The following is an 11,842-nucleotide window of genomic DNA, read 5'->3' as shown; positions in this document are numbered from 1 at the left end:
GACTTACAAAGGATATCCCATCAGGTTAACAGCGGACCTCTCATCGGAAACAATGTGAGCAAGGGAAGAATGGGGAAATGTATTCAAAGTATTAAGAGAAAAGCAATTTCAACCAAGAATACTGTATCCGGCAAGATCACCTCTTATTACTAAAAACAAAGACTTTCTCTCCCTTCCCCCAATTAAACTAGTTACTTGACTAAATATTTTTTAAAAGCCAGCAATAATAATAATGAAGTTTGTAACTACAATAAAAGATATATAAACAATTCCCTTTCTACCACTAACCATATACACAAGAATTGTTGCTCTATGAATAATTTAATGATAAGTATTTTCACCTTTAATAGACATTCAGACAGCATCCCTTTTGGCCTAGTATACAAAAGGATTTAAAATAAAATATATTTAAAGTTGAGTAAACATTAATATTGATATTTTAAGGGTTTTAAATAAGCAGAAATTAAAGCCCACTCTTTCTGTTCTTTAAAAAGACTTCTGGGAAATACAATGCTTTTAAGAATTACCATGCTGAAAAGGCTGTCTTCGGTGGCTTCTTTTTTAATGCACTGAAATGTGTATCCTTATCTCTAACACAGGCTTGTAAGTAACAGGAAGGAAACAGCACTTGACCACGTCATGGCAAATTAGAACATGCAAAGAACTGCACTTTGTAATGGTAGAAAAACAGAAATGCAACTTAAGAGTGAAAACAATTTCACAGTGCAGAGAGAAATACTTTAAAAATGCCTGCTAAAGAATTTTCCCTAATTAAAAAAAGAATAAAAGTTACCACTAATAACAAAAGGAAAAGAAAAAAACATTAGGGGTTTATCACAATTTTGTTAAATATTGCACCAAATGATTATGGTCAGAGATGAGGCATGAGAAAACAAAAACTATAAAAATAAAAACATCAAATGATTATGGCCATACATGTGGCACAAAAAAACTCAAAAATATAAAAATAATCATGTTAACATCTAGTTCTTTGAAAATGGCACTTAAATTTTAATACAAATACTTTCAAAAAGAAGTTGATTCCAAGGAAAAGACAACCTCTAAATTCCTGATCATTTTAAGAAAACAAGACCAGAGATGAAGCTGACATAGTGAATGGGTTTCACTGAAACTTTAATCTCTCTAGTATGTGGTAGGCCAAATCCCTGATTTCCCAATTTCAGTATAACCAATTCCCCATATATTCTGGGATCCAAGGGTCAGGTCAGCGTGGGTGACTAAACTAAAGAGCAAAATAATATAAGAGTTATGAATTCAATTAGATGGTATTTCCACTCCCTTAATTGCAATCCAGAAGTTTCCCAATCCTACCTACTGCACCTAACCTCATCTCATTCCTTTTAATAGTAAATACAATTCCAACATGCAGGTAGTTTTTGAGCAATGTACCACATCAACAGCATTAACAAATACAAAAAAGTGATCTCTATCACAGACATACATATATAAACATAAGAAGCACATACTTTCGGCCTTGAGCAAATGTTACTGTATTATTATTAACCAATCCCCTTATTCTATAGTAGGCCTACCTTCTTATGTTCTCTCCCACACAAAGTACATTCATTCTTGCTTCCCTTCACAGTTTCTATTATCTCCCATGCCTGGAACACCCCTCCCACTCCTCAGCACCCAATCCCATCTTATTCGTCAACATTCAAGTCAAATCTCATTTCTTTCACAGAGCCCCCCAACCTATATGTCTCAACCCATGAAGATAGTTCCCTGTAGGAAAAAGACACTTACTGTCCATAGCACCAGTGTGGCAGTAACTGTACACCATCTTACATTTAAAAATTTTGTTCCCCATTTTCAGCTGAATGCTTGAGTAGCTATTATTTCCAAAGCAATATACTGGGCACCAAGATAATTAGAGCAAAACCTCTACAGGGAAAGCAAACATTGTCTAAAATTTCTTGTGTACCCACCAAACCTGTGTGCCCATAGTAATGAAAAAGATATTCATGGCATATTGTTTCAAATATCTATCATTAGATATTTAAGCTATTTCTATATTTTTATATGAAAAAAGACTGAAATACTTCTGATAACGATTAACTATTCTTATAATTTTTAAAAAAACAATAAGAAAATATCATCAGAATCAAGGGATGCTTCTGATGCAGAAGTTTCTCTGTATAGTTAGGTTCTAAAAGGATATTCTAAAACCTATTTGTTTGCAATACAAAGTGACACTACACTGTTAAGTTTCACTTTCATTTCCATTGCAGTCATATACCTTTTATATTTGTACTTCCATCCTGCTATTGTACTTTAACTACTGTCTTTCATAAATAAGGACAACCAATCAACATATCCAACATACCCCCCCCAAGAAAATCTTACAGCATAAACTAACAACCAATGGAAACAAATCAGACTGAAATGGTCCCCACAATCAGTAAGCCATCTTCACTGTAGGAAAAAGACCCCTTCACTCAGGCACATAGCTTTGGTTCACCTATTTAAAGAAGCCCAGGTATATTACAATATTTTTCAGCTAAAAGACAAAGCTAAAAATCTATTGGGTTATAGGGAAAGTAATGACGCATTTTTGCACAGAAAAATACATCAGTACTTTCCCGACAACCTAATAGATCAATGATTCAATTTTTCATGAGTAATTTAAGAGGCCCAAGACTCATAATCCGCAAACATTACTAAAAATAGAATTCTTGTTTCCTAAACCAGCGCTCTCTCCGTGAGTATAATATATAGTTTTGTCTCTAAAAGGATCTCCAAGTCCATTTTGTCACAAAATTCAGAGCACAGAATTAAGTAAATTTGTATAACAAATTAAAATCAAAAACTCAATCTCTAGTTAGCTTCTAATATCCAAATTCAGTTACTAAACTAACAGACAAGTCTACATCAGTGCCTCTTGAAGTCAATGAGGCTAACACATGTCCAAAACTAAACATAACATCTTATCATGGGGGCCAGCAGTTGGTGTGGAGGTTAAGGCACTAGACTCACATGAGGCCAATCACAGTGTGCATTGTGGACCTGGCGGCTTGCTTTCTCACTTTCTCTCTCTCTTTCTTTCTGTCTCACTCTGATAAGCACACATGCCCTGTAACAAATTTAAAAGTAATAATGAAGGCAGACAGGTGGCATGGTGGTTAAGGGCTCTGGACTCCTGCATAGCCAACTGTGGTTCAAGTCCTGGACCTGACAGCTTGCTTTCTCACTCCCCCGTACCAACTCTGTCCCTCTCTGGTTAAATCTTAAAAAATAAATTAACAGAATAAAGTTCAACAAAATCATTCTTTTTTTTTAAAGGCTTTAAAAATAATAATGATAAATTTAAATAATTTTAAATTACCTATGATTACACACGTGTACACACATATAAAATATTCAGGAATACTCTGCTGTATTATTACTAGTTCCCGGGCGTATGCTGTTTTCAAAGTGTCACTTAGTCTTTATAAAATAACAAGGGAAAAGATAACTAAAAACTGTTCACTCATCACAGACTTAAGCAGTCAACTTATTTGTAGTTTGTTTTTTTTTTTTTTAAAGAGGTTTTTGCTTTAGGGCACATGTACTCCCCAGAGCGCTCCCAGAGAGAGACAGAGACAGTGAGAGGAAAGTGAGAAATCACCCCCTCAGAAGGGATGGCTACACTGCAATCCCTTCTATTCCATTCTCCTCCTGGGATCTTGGGTACCCATACACATGCACCCTGTAAAGAGTATGAAGTCACTGAGTTTGGATCTGTGTGAGTATGAAGGCACTGGGTTTGGAACTCGAACCAGAGTCAGTCATGCAGGGGTCTAGCGACGTAACCTCTGTGCCATCTACTGGCCACATTATTTGCACAATTTTGAGAAGTCATCCAATTGGTCATCTACCAAATAACAAAATTCCCAGGAGGGCTCTGATGTCTTTTAAGTAGATCAGGACCATATTTTTATTTTTATTTTTAAAATTTTGCTATAGGGCTCACGTACTCACCAGCGAGAGAGAGAGAGAGACAGAGAGAGAGAGAGAGAAAGTGAGGAAGCACCCTTTAGGGAGCATGGCTTTCAGGATTTTGGCTCCTCATGCACAGGTACCTGGTGTGTGTTTAAGCCTTTGGTCTGGATCCAACTGTGCAGTTAGCTATGTGGGCCAGCAGCCCTGACCACCACACCACCAACTGGTTCAGGACCTTGTTCTTACTTTTTAGGTCATTTTGCTATTTTTAAGAATTTGCTAGAGGGCACATATAATTGGAAGAGCAGTATAGGAAAAGTGAAAAAGCACACCCCAGGGAAGATGGTCAAACTACAAACCCTTCTTCATTCTCCTCTTAGGATTTGGGGCATGCATGCACATGTATCTAGCATGTTTCCCAAGACACCAAGTCCAGGACTCAAACCAGGCAGTCAGCCATGTGGGATACAGCTACCTTAACCAGCACGCCACCAGCTGGCCCTATAGTCATATTCTTCAAGGAGACATGCCGCTAGAATAATTGGCAATAGGTTCCTAACCTCTTGCCACCAAATTAAGCTTAAGTTTTAAGATAAAATAATGGAACAAAACAATTAAGAGCACAGGCTTTGACAACTTACTGACTTGGTGTCTCAGTCTCTTCTTTCCACAAAGTAGATAAAAGCCTCAAGCTTCCTCATTCTGTAAAATACTGGGCTGTCAGAAAAGTCATGATATTTATTAAAAGTCATGACATATTTCTGTTTTTCCATGCAAAAAATGTGTTATGACTTTTTCGACAGCCCAGTAAGTGTAATAAGTAGTACCATAGTCGACAGCTGTTGTGAAGACTAGACGTTAAAGAGCATGTACAGAATGCCAGGCACATAAACTGTGCTCGGTAAACATTAGCTTCATTATATCTATAAATACAGTGCATGAGATGTAACAGGTGCATGCCAGGTAACTAATTATCACCGAAGTTTCATTTCTCTACTCCCTGGGAGTCTCCTCTATCAGGCTATTTACTATACTCCAACTAAGAACACCATAGGCCTTTATCAACAAAAGTCTAATTCTATTCCAGTGCCTAAAAAGGTGATACCTTTTTGAGAAATTAAGATACTTCAGGCTAGGACTTGGCTCTTGTTCCAAACAAAATGATTTACCAACTATAAACTTAAACCCTAAGCCCCGTTTCTGGCTATTACAACCAATTCAAACAGTTAATGTTTTATCAAAGTACTATAGAAATTTGCCAGAGGGTAAACGTGCATGAGAAGAGAAAGGGAGACAGATCCCTCCCAATGAGATCTAGTCATGACCCATCCTTTTTCACTCATGTCTCCATCCTATCAGGATCCTGACCATGCAAGCATTTGCCTTGCGTGTTTTTCAAGCCACCAAGGCCAGGATTCAAACCACAGATGGCCACGTGGACTTAGCTCCCTCTATGTGGCACGAAACTGCTACACTATGAGACTGGCCCCAAAAATCGTACTTTCAAGCTTTTTCTAAACATTCTTACATACCACGACTATTTGAAATTAAATTAAAATTAAAAGGTAAGGACATAGAATCATTTTCTTTCTTCATTTTTAAAAATTTATTTATTGATTGATTTATTGATTTATTTATTTTTGCTATAGAGTGCATACACTCAACAGACAGTGAGACAGAAGCAAAGAGAGAAAGCCATTTTCTCATTCTGAAATGGCCACACTGCAATCCCTTTTCCATTCTCCTCTAAGGATTCTGGGCACATGCGCACACACATGACGATGTTTTTCCAGTTACTGGGTCCAGGACTTGAACTAAGCTGTCGACTATGTGAGATCCAGCCACCTTAATCTCCACACCATCTACTGGCCTGAAACATTTTCTTTCTTTTTGAATTCTTATAAATTATAAGATTACAAGGCTCAGCTGTAATAGTATGCACTGAACATTGCTGTTTAGCAGGCTGAGGCCCCATGGGAGGCCCTTCAACTCCCAGCCCAGGCTAAAAAGCTGCATACGGTGGTATGTGCCTATACTACCAGTTAACTCAGGAGGCTAAGGCAGGAAGATGACAAAACTGCAAGACCCACTCTAAAGTAATACTACATGCCTCAGCTGCAGTGCTGCAGGCAGTAGGAGGGCTACAACGTGCTACTGGAAACTATAAAGGAATGCTCTTGGTTTATTTCCCTGGTTTATCTGAACACGCAGGCACACCTGGGGACAGGACTGCTGTGTGAAAAGCCTGTTGAGGGTACCTGTCTCTCTCCTCCCATCTCTGTCATATAAAGGAAGTAAGTAAACTTTTAAAAACACATACACATACACAAAACACATACACAAACAACACTAAATGCTACGAGGGATGATTTGTTCACTTTGTGTCATTAACCTGTGTTACCTGTGTTTTTTTCCTTCTATTTTGCTTACAGAATACATTTAAAGGGACATATGTAGCAATACTTATTACAGAATTAGTGTCCTTTGGTTTTCCTGCATCCAGCAAGAACTGAGACTATTACTACCCTTATTTTGGCAAGTATACTTCTGGTTACTTAACTGTAACTAAATTTTGGTATGTTTCTTTAATGTTTTTTCAATTTTTAATGTAAATATTAAAAAGAAAAATGTCTGAAAAAATCTTTTTTTTTTAAATAAAGTAAGTTGGCACCTCTGCCCCAAGTAATTTATAATGAAAACAGGGGTTTTCTTTTTTTTAATACTTTTTTTTAATAATTACTTATTTATTCATTTATTTTAATTTGATCAGAGAGAGAGAGAGAGGCAGAGAGAGAAAGAGAAGGAAAGTGAGAAAGCAAGCTGCCAGGTCTGGAACTCGAACTGTGGTTGGCCATGTGGGAGTGTCCAGTGCCCCAACTACCACGCTATCTGCTGGTCCTTGTGAAAATCTATTTTAAGCTGAAAGGTATTTCCTTTATACTTTTTTATGCCAAGTGAAGGTGTAAAGCATGATATATAAAACCTTAAGATTCAAAGCAAGAATAGAGAAATCTACAATTCCCTCCACTTCTGTTGTTTCAGGTAAAAAAAAGCCCTAAATATCAAGAGTTTGCATGGAATAGTAAATAAAAGCCTTTCAAGAAACAGCTGTGATAAGAGTGTAGTAAGGTACTTTTTGCCATAGATACTGGGCAAGACAATTCTTAATTTTCCAGATATTCTACTAAAGAAAAGTATTAGCGAAGTTCTATTAATCTAGATAGTGGGGCACAAATACAGATTCTGAGCCTCTTGTCACTAATTGGTTGTGTGTCCTTAGACAAATCAGATGGCTCCAGGGCCCAAATTCTTTTTTTTGTTTGTTTGGATTTTTTGGGGGGTTTTGTTTTTTTTGTTTTTTTGTTTTTTTTGCTAGAAAGCAAGCACACTCAGCAGAAGGAAGAAAAAGGAAAAGGTAAAAAGCACCTCTTAAGTGAAATAGTCATTCTACAATCCCTTCTCCTGTGTCTCTCCCTCCTTTGGAGATTTTGTGCATGCACACACAAGTGCTTGGCATCTTTCTCAGGCCGCCTGACTCAAGATTCGGCCATGTGACCATGTGGGATCTAGCTGCCTTAACCACCAGGCCACAGAATCTACTCATGGCCCAAATTCTTTGAATGAATGTACTGTCCTAGGTAATCCTCTGATCTTTTCAGCTCTAAAATCCTGTGATTCCACAATTTTTTGATGGCGAATAGACAGTCTCTTAGAAGATTGTGCAGAATTTATCTTGAGGGGCCGGCAAGTGGCACGGTGGTTAAAAGCGCTGGACTCCCACATGGCCAACCACGGTTCAAGTCTTGGACCTGGTGGCTTGCTTTCTCACTTCCTCTCTCTCTCTCTCTGATCAAACTGGAAAATAATAATGATAATAATAATAAATAAAGTTAAAACAAAATAATTCTTTAAAAAAGAAAAAAAAAGAATTTATCTTGATACCACTGAATTATTTTCATTTCTCCAGGGAGTTAATATAGAACATTCTACATAATAGAAAACAGATATAAAGGTCTAAATATGATTCCTCACACAAGAATCCTAGTCATTACAATTTATGGATTTATCACTTACATTTCATTGATATAGCTTTTTTCTCACTTTATTTTTTATTCCATTTCTCTTCATGTTTTTTTTTTTCCACTCTTCATATAATAATTAGGTCTATATGTTAGAAAGGGCCCCCTGGACGCTGAAGACAGTGGGAACAGGGGTGGCAGGGGGAAGAGTATAGAGAAGGAAAGCAGGAGAAAAATAGGCATGACATTTGTGGGACACAGAAATGGTTTATTACCTGTTGATAATAATATGCATTGTATTCTCAACTGGACTGGTCTGAGAAGTATTTCATGTTAGGTAAATTCTCTTTACAAGTCAAATGATGTATACCGAGTGAATGTTTTAAAAAAATAAGAATAAAAAATAATCTGCAAAAAATGAGAAGTTATTTGCTGCTGCTGATGTGGATAGAAATGTCTTTGTCTTGACTAATATGCATGGTAATCACACTGGAAAAAGAAATGTTATACAGTGTAAAGAGATATGTGCTTAAATGTAATATAAAAAATAATTAAAAAAAAAAAATGAAGGGTCCCTTCGGACCAACAGATGGTGTAACAGTTACATCGCTAGACTCCCACATAAGTCCTGGACCAGCAGCTTGAGACTCACCTCATGCTAAGCGCGTGTGCATGCCGGCCCAAAATCCTGAGAGGAGAATAAGAAGAGATTGCTGAGTGGCTGGCCATCACCTCTAGGGGGATGACCTCTCACTTTCTGTCTCTCTGGTGAGCACACGCACCATAAAAATAAAGCAAAAAAAAATCTCTCTCTCTCTTTCTCTCAGGTTCCTTACTGGGTCAGCAGGTTGCATAGTGGTTAGAATGGTAGAGAGAATGGAAAAGGGGTTGTGGCATGGCCACCCCCCGCCCAGGAGGAGGGGTGATTTCTAGCTTTCTGTCTGTCTCTCTCTGACTCCCCAGGCCCTGTAGCAAAAAAATCCTCTCAATACAAATAAATAAATAAATTTTTTTAAAGGCCCCTCATTAAGTTACTACTTCATCGTAAAAACACTTTATGTACTTGGCATCTGGAGTTAAGAGTTGTTCAGGTCATGCCACCCCAGAAACATATAGGTTGGGTCATCTGAAAATTCATAATGGATTTTCCTGTTTTTCTATGCAAAAATGTGTCATGAGTTTTCCAATGATCCAATATTGTGCTAAGCTGGTGTATTTACCTTCTTTGAACCACATATGTCTAACATGAAACCTTTTGGCTTATTTGCTTGGCTCCATTCAAAAACATTTACTATACCAAACTGGTACCACAGTAATTTGCAAAGGACAGCAGTGACTTTTTAAAAAATCTTTATGCAGGGACCAGCAATTGGCATAACGGCTATGTCACTGGACTTCCGTGTAGTAGACTGTGGTTTGAGTCCCGGATCCGGTGGCTTAAACTCACGTATGACTCATGTGCATGTGTGCCCAAGATCCCAAGAGGAGAATGGAGGAGAATGGATTGCAGTGTGGCTATCCACCCTGGGGAGTGATTTCACCGTTTCTGTCTCTGTCTCTCTGGCAAGTGCACGTACCCTATAGCAAAATCCTCTCCAAAAAAAAAAAAAAAAAAAAAACTTTATGAATTAATGGTTTTTTTTATACCCTTGTATCTAAAACCCCTTTTGGGGACCAGCAGTTAGTGTAATGGCTATGTGGCTGGACTCCCATGTAATTGACCGGGGTTTGAGTCCCGGCACCGGTGGCTTAAAACTCACGCTGGGCACGTGTGCGTGCATGCCCAAGATCCCGAGAGGAGAATGGAGAAGGGATTGCGGCGTGGCCATCTTCCCTGGGGGGGCGTGATTTCTCACTTTCTGTCTCTCTGTCTGTCTCTGTCTTTCTGGCAAGCACATGTGCCCTGTAGAGAAAACCTCTCCAAAAATAAATAAATAAATAAAACCCCTTTTGAAGGGATCTTAATTTTGTATTTAACAGAGATTAATTCTGACTGACTTCTGACTGGCATGCTTTTCAAATATCTGAAAAAGTTATTGGAATCCATATATAGGTAGCATATATAGTCCCACCAATATCTTTTAAGTAGTTATCCTCCACAACTACTTAAAATTAGACATTCTTGAGGCCAACAGGTGGCATGATGGCTAATGTGCTGGACACTCCCACATGGCCAACCACAGGCCTGGTAGCTTGCTTTCTCACTTTCCCTCTCTCTCTCTGTATGTCTCTCTCTGGTCAAACTAAAATAAATGAATTAATGAATTAAATTGAATAAATAATTATTTTAAAAAGTTAATAATTCTTTAAGGATAGAGGGGTTAGGCTTTTTTTTATGGTTGAGAAGGGGGCAGAGGAGAGTAAAGCATTTAGATCTTTATCAAAAGTATAATTTTAGGACCAGCGGTTAGCATAATGGTTATGTCGCTCAACTCCCACATAGCTGACCACGGTTTGAGTCCCGGACCCAGTGGCTTAAATTCACGCCGGGCATGTGTGCATGCGTGCCCAGGATCCTGAGAGGAGAATGGAGGAGAAGGGATTGCTGAAGGGATTGCAGTGTGGCCATCCCCCCTAGGGGGGTGATTTCTCACTTTCTATCTCTCTTTCTCCCTCTGTCTTTCTGGCATGCGCCCTATAGCAAACCCCCCCTCCCCCAAAAAAGAAAGCTTAATTTTATTTTCATGCAAATGAAACACAAATTGATTGGGAGAGAGGCATAGAAAGTCTCATGAGGCTTTCGGTGACCTGTACAAAGTTGAAGTAGGTCCTAGCAACCTGTTAAAGCTCATCTTTGCATCAGTCATGTTTATTTAAAACAAACAAACAAACAAAAATAGTATGATCAAACCAAATAGGTTGACTTTTCTATGCTTTTGCCTTTTTGCTGACACCAAGATGAACAGTTCCAGGACTCAGAGGGTAGGACACAATTACTCACTACCCAGACCTGAAATTCCAGTTCTTCCACATAGTTCTCCATTCTCCATCATTGGCCACACAGATCTACTTGGTGTCACATTACATTCAGGCAGCATTTATAGCACCTTGCAAAACAGCCAAACAGATCGCATTCCTAGACCTGCCCATACCTGCGGTCTCTACACTAACCTTTTTTTTCTAAGGGTGTTCTGAAAACATGAGAATTTAAAACTAAAAAAGAAATATCCAACCAGTAATCATATAGCGTTTTAACTTTGGTCATGAAAAAAATTAACTCGCTTTCCTTTCTCAAAAAAGTTAAAATGATCAAAATGCCATTCACTGGTGCTTCCTATTATCCAAATTGACTGACAGAACTCTCCCTCCTTCAGCAATCCCAAATTTGAACTTCGACAAAAAAAAAAAAAAAAAAAACCTAGCCAGGGAACACAAACACTATAATGTTCTTATCAGCAAAGCCTGTTTGGGTAGTTAAAAAATTTATCTCTACAACAAACAAGAAATAACTTGTAAGGAAATTGTTTCACTTCTGTGACTGTTATCCACCTGGTTAATATTTTCATCTTATTAGAAACGATAAGCTCTAGTGCAATAGTTTCCCCAACTGAGAATATAGCAGATTCCCATTAGTAAACAGTGTGTTACTCTGGCTCTTACTGACAGGGAAAGCCAGGAATGTTATGTTGTTTAAAAGTCCCCAAGAAACTTTGCTGCATGACACACCTCCAATTTCCACATTGCACAACACTTCTAGTGTAACTGTATTCTGTAGGGGGCCGCAGGTGGCATGGTGGTTAAAGGTGCTAGATTCCCTCATAGCCGACCATCGTTTGAGTCCTGGACCTGCTGGCTTGTTTTCTTGCTTTCCCTTTCTCTTTCTTTCTGTCTCTCTCTGGTCAAATTAAAAAACAACAAATGGAATTAAATAAATAAATATA

At 38.1% G+C, this 11,842-nt stretch overlaps 1 protein-coding gene across 2 annotated transcripts in view; it reads right to left on the bottom strand.

Moving 5' to 3' along the window:
• The window catches only part of ELF1 (E74 like ETS transcription factor 1), a 96,450-nt gene that overhangs the window by 59,281 nt on the left and 25,327 nt on the right, over positions 1–11,842 (bottom strand). The window contains exon 1 of one of the 2 annotated variants that reach the window (XM_027774585.1): positions 528–563. The exons of the other annotated variant lie outside the window; for it this stretch is intronic. The gene's annotated coding sequence lies outside the window, so the exon portion shown is untranslated. Of the gene's footprint in view, positions 1–527; positions 564–11,842 lie in introns of those variants that run through there. 2 annotated transcript variants of the gene reach the window in all.

This window comes from Tupaia chinensis, unplaced genomic scaffold (assembly GCF_000334495.1).
Source record: "Tupaia chinensis unplaced genomic scaffold, TupChi_1.0 Scaffold000458_2, whole genome shotgun sequence".
NCBI classification, from domain to species: Eukaryota; Metazoa; Chordata; class Mammalia; order Scandentia; family Tupaiidae; genus Tupaia; species Tupaia belangeri.
This window is presented reverse-complemented; position numbering and strand designations above follow the sequence as displayed.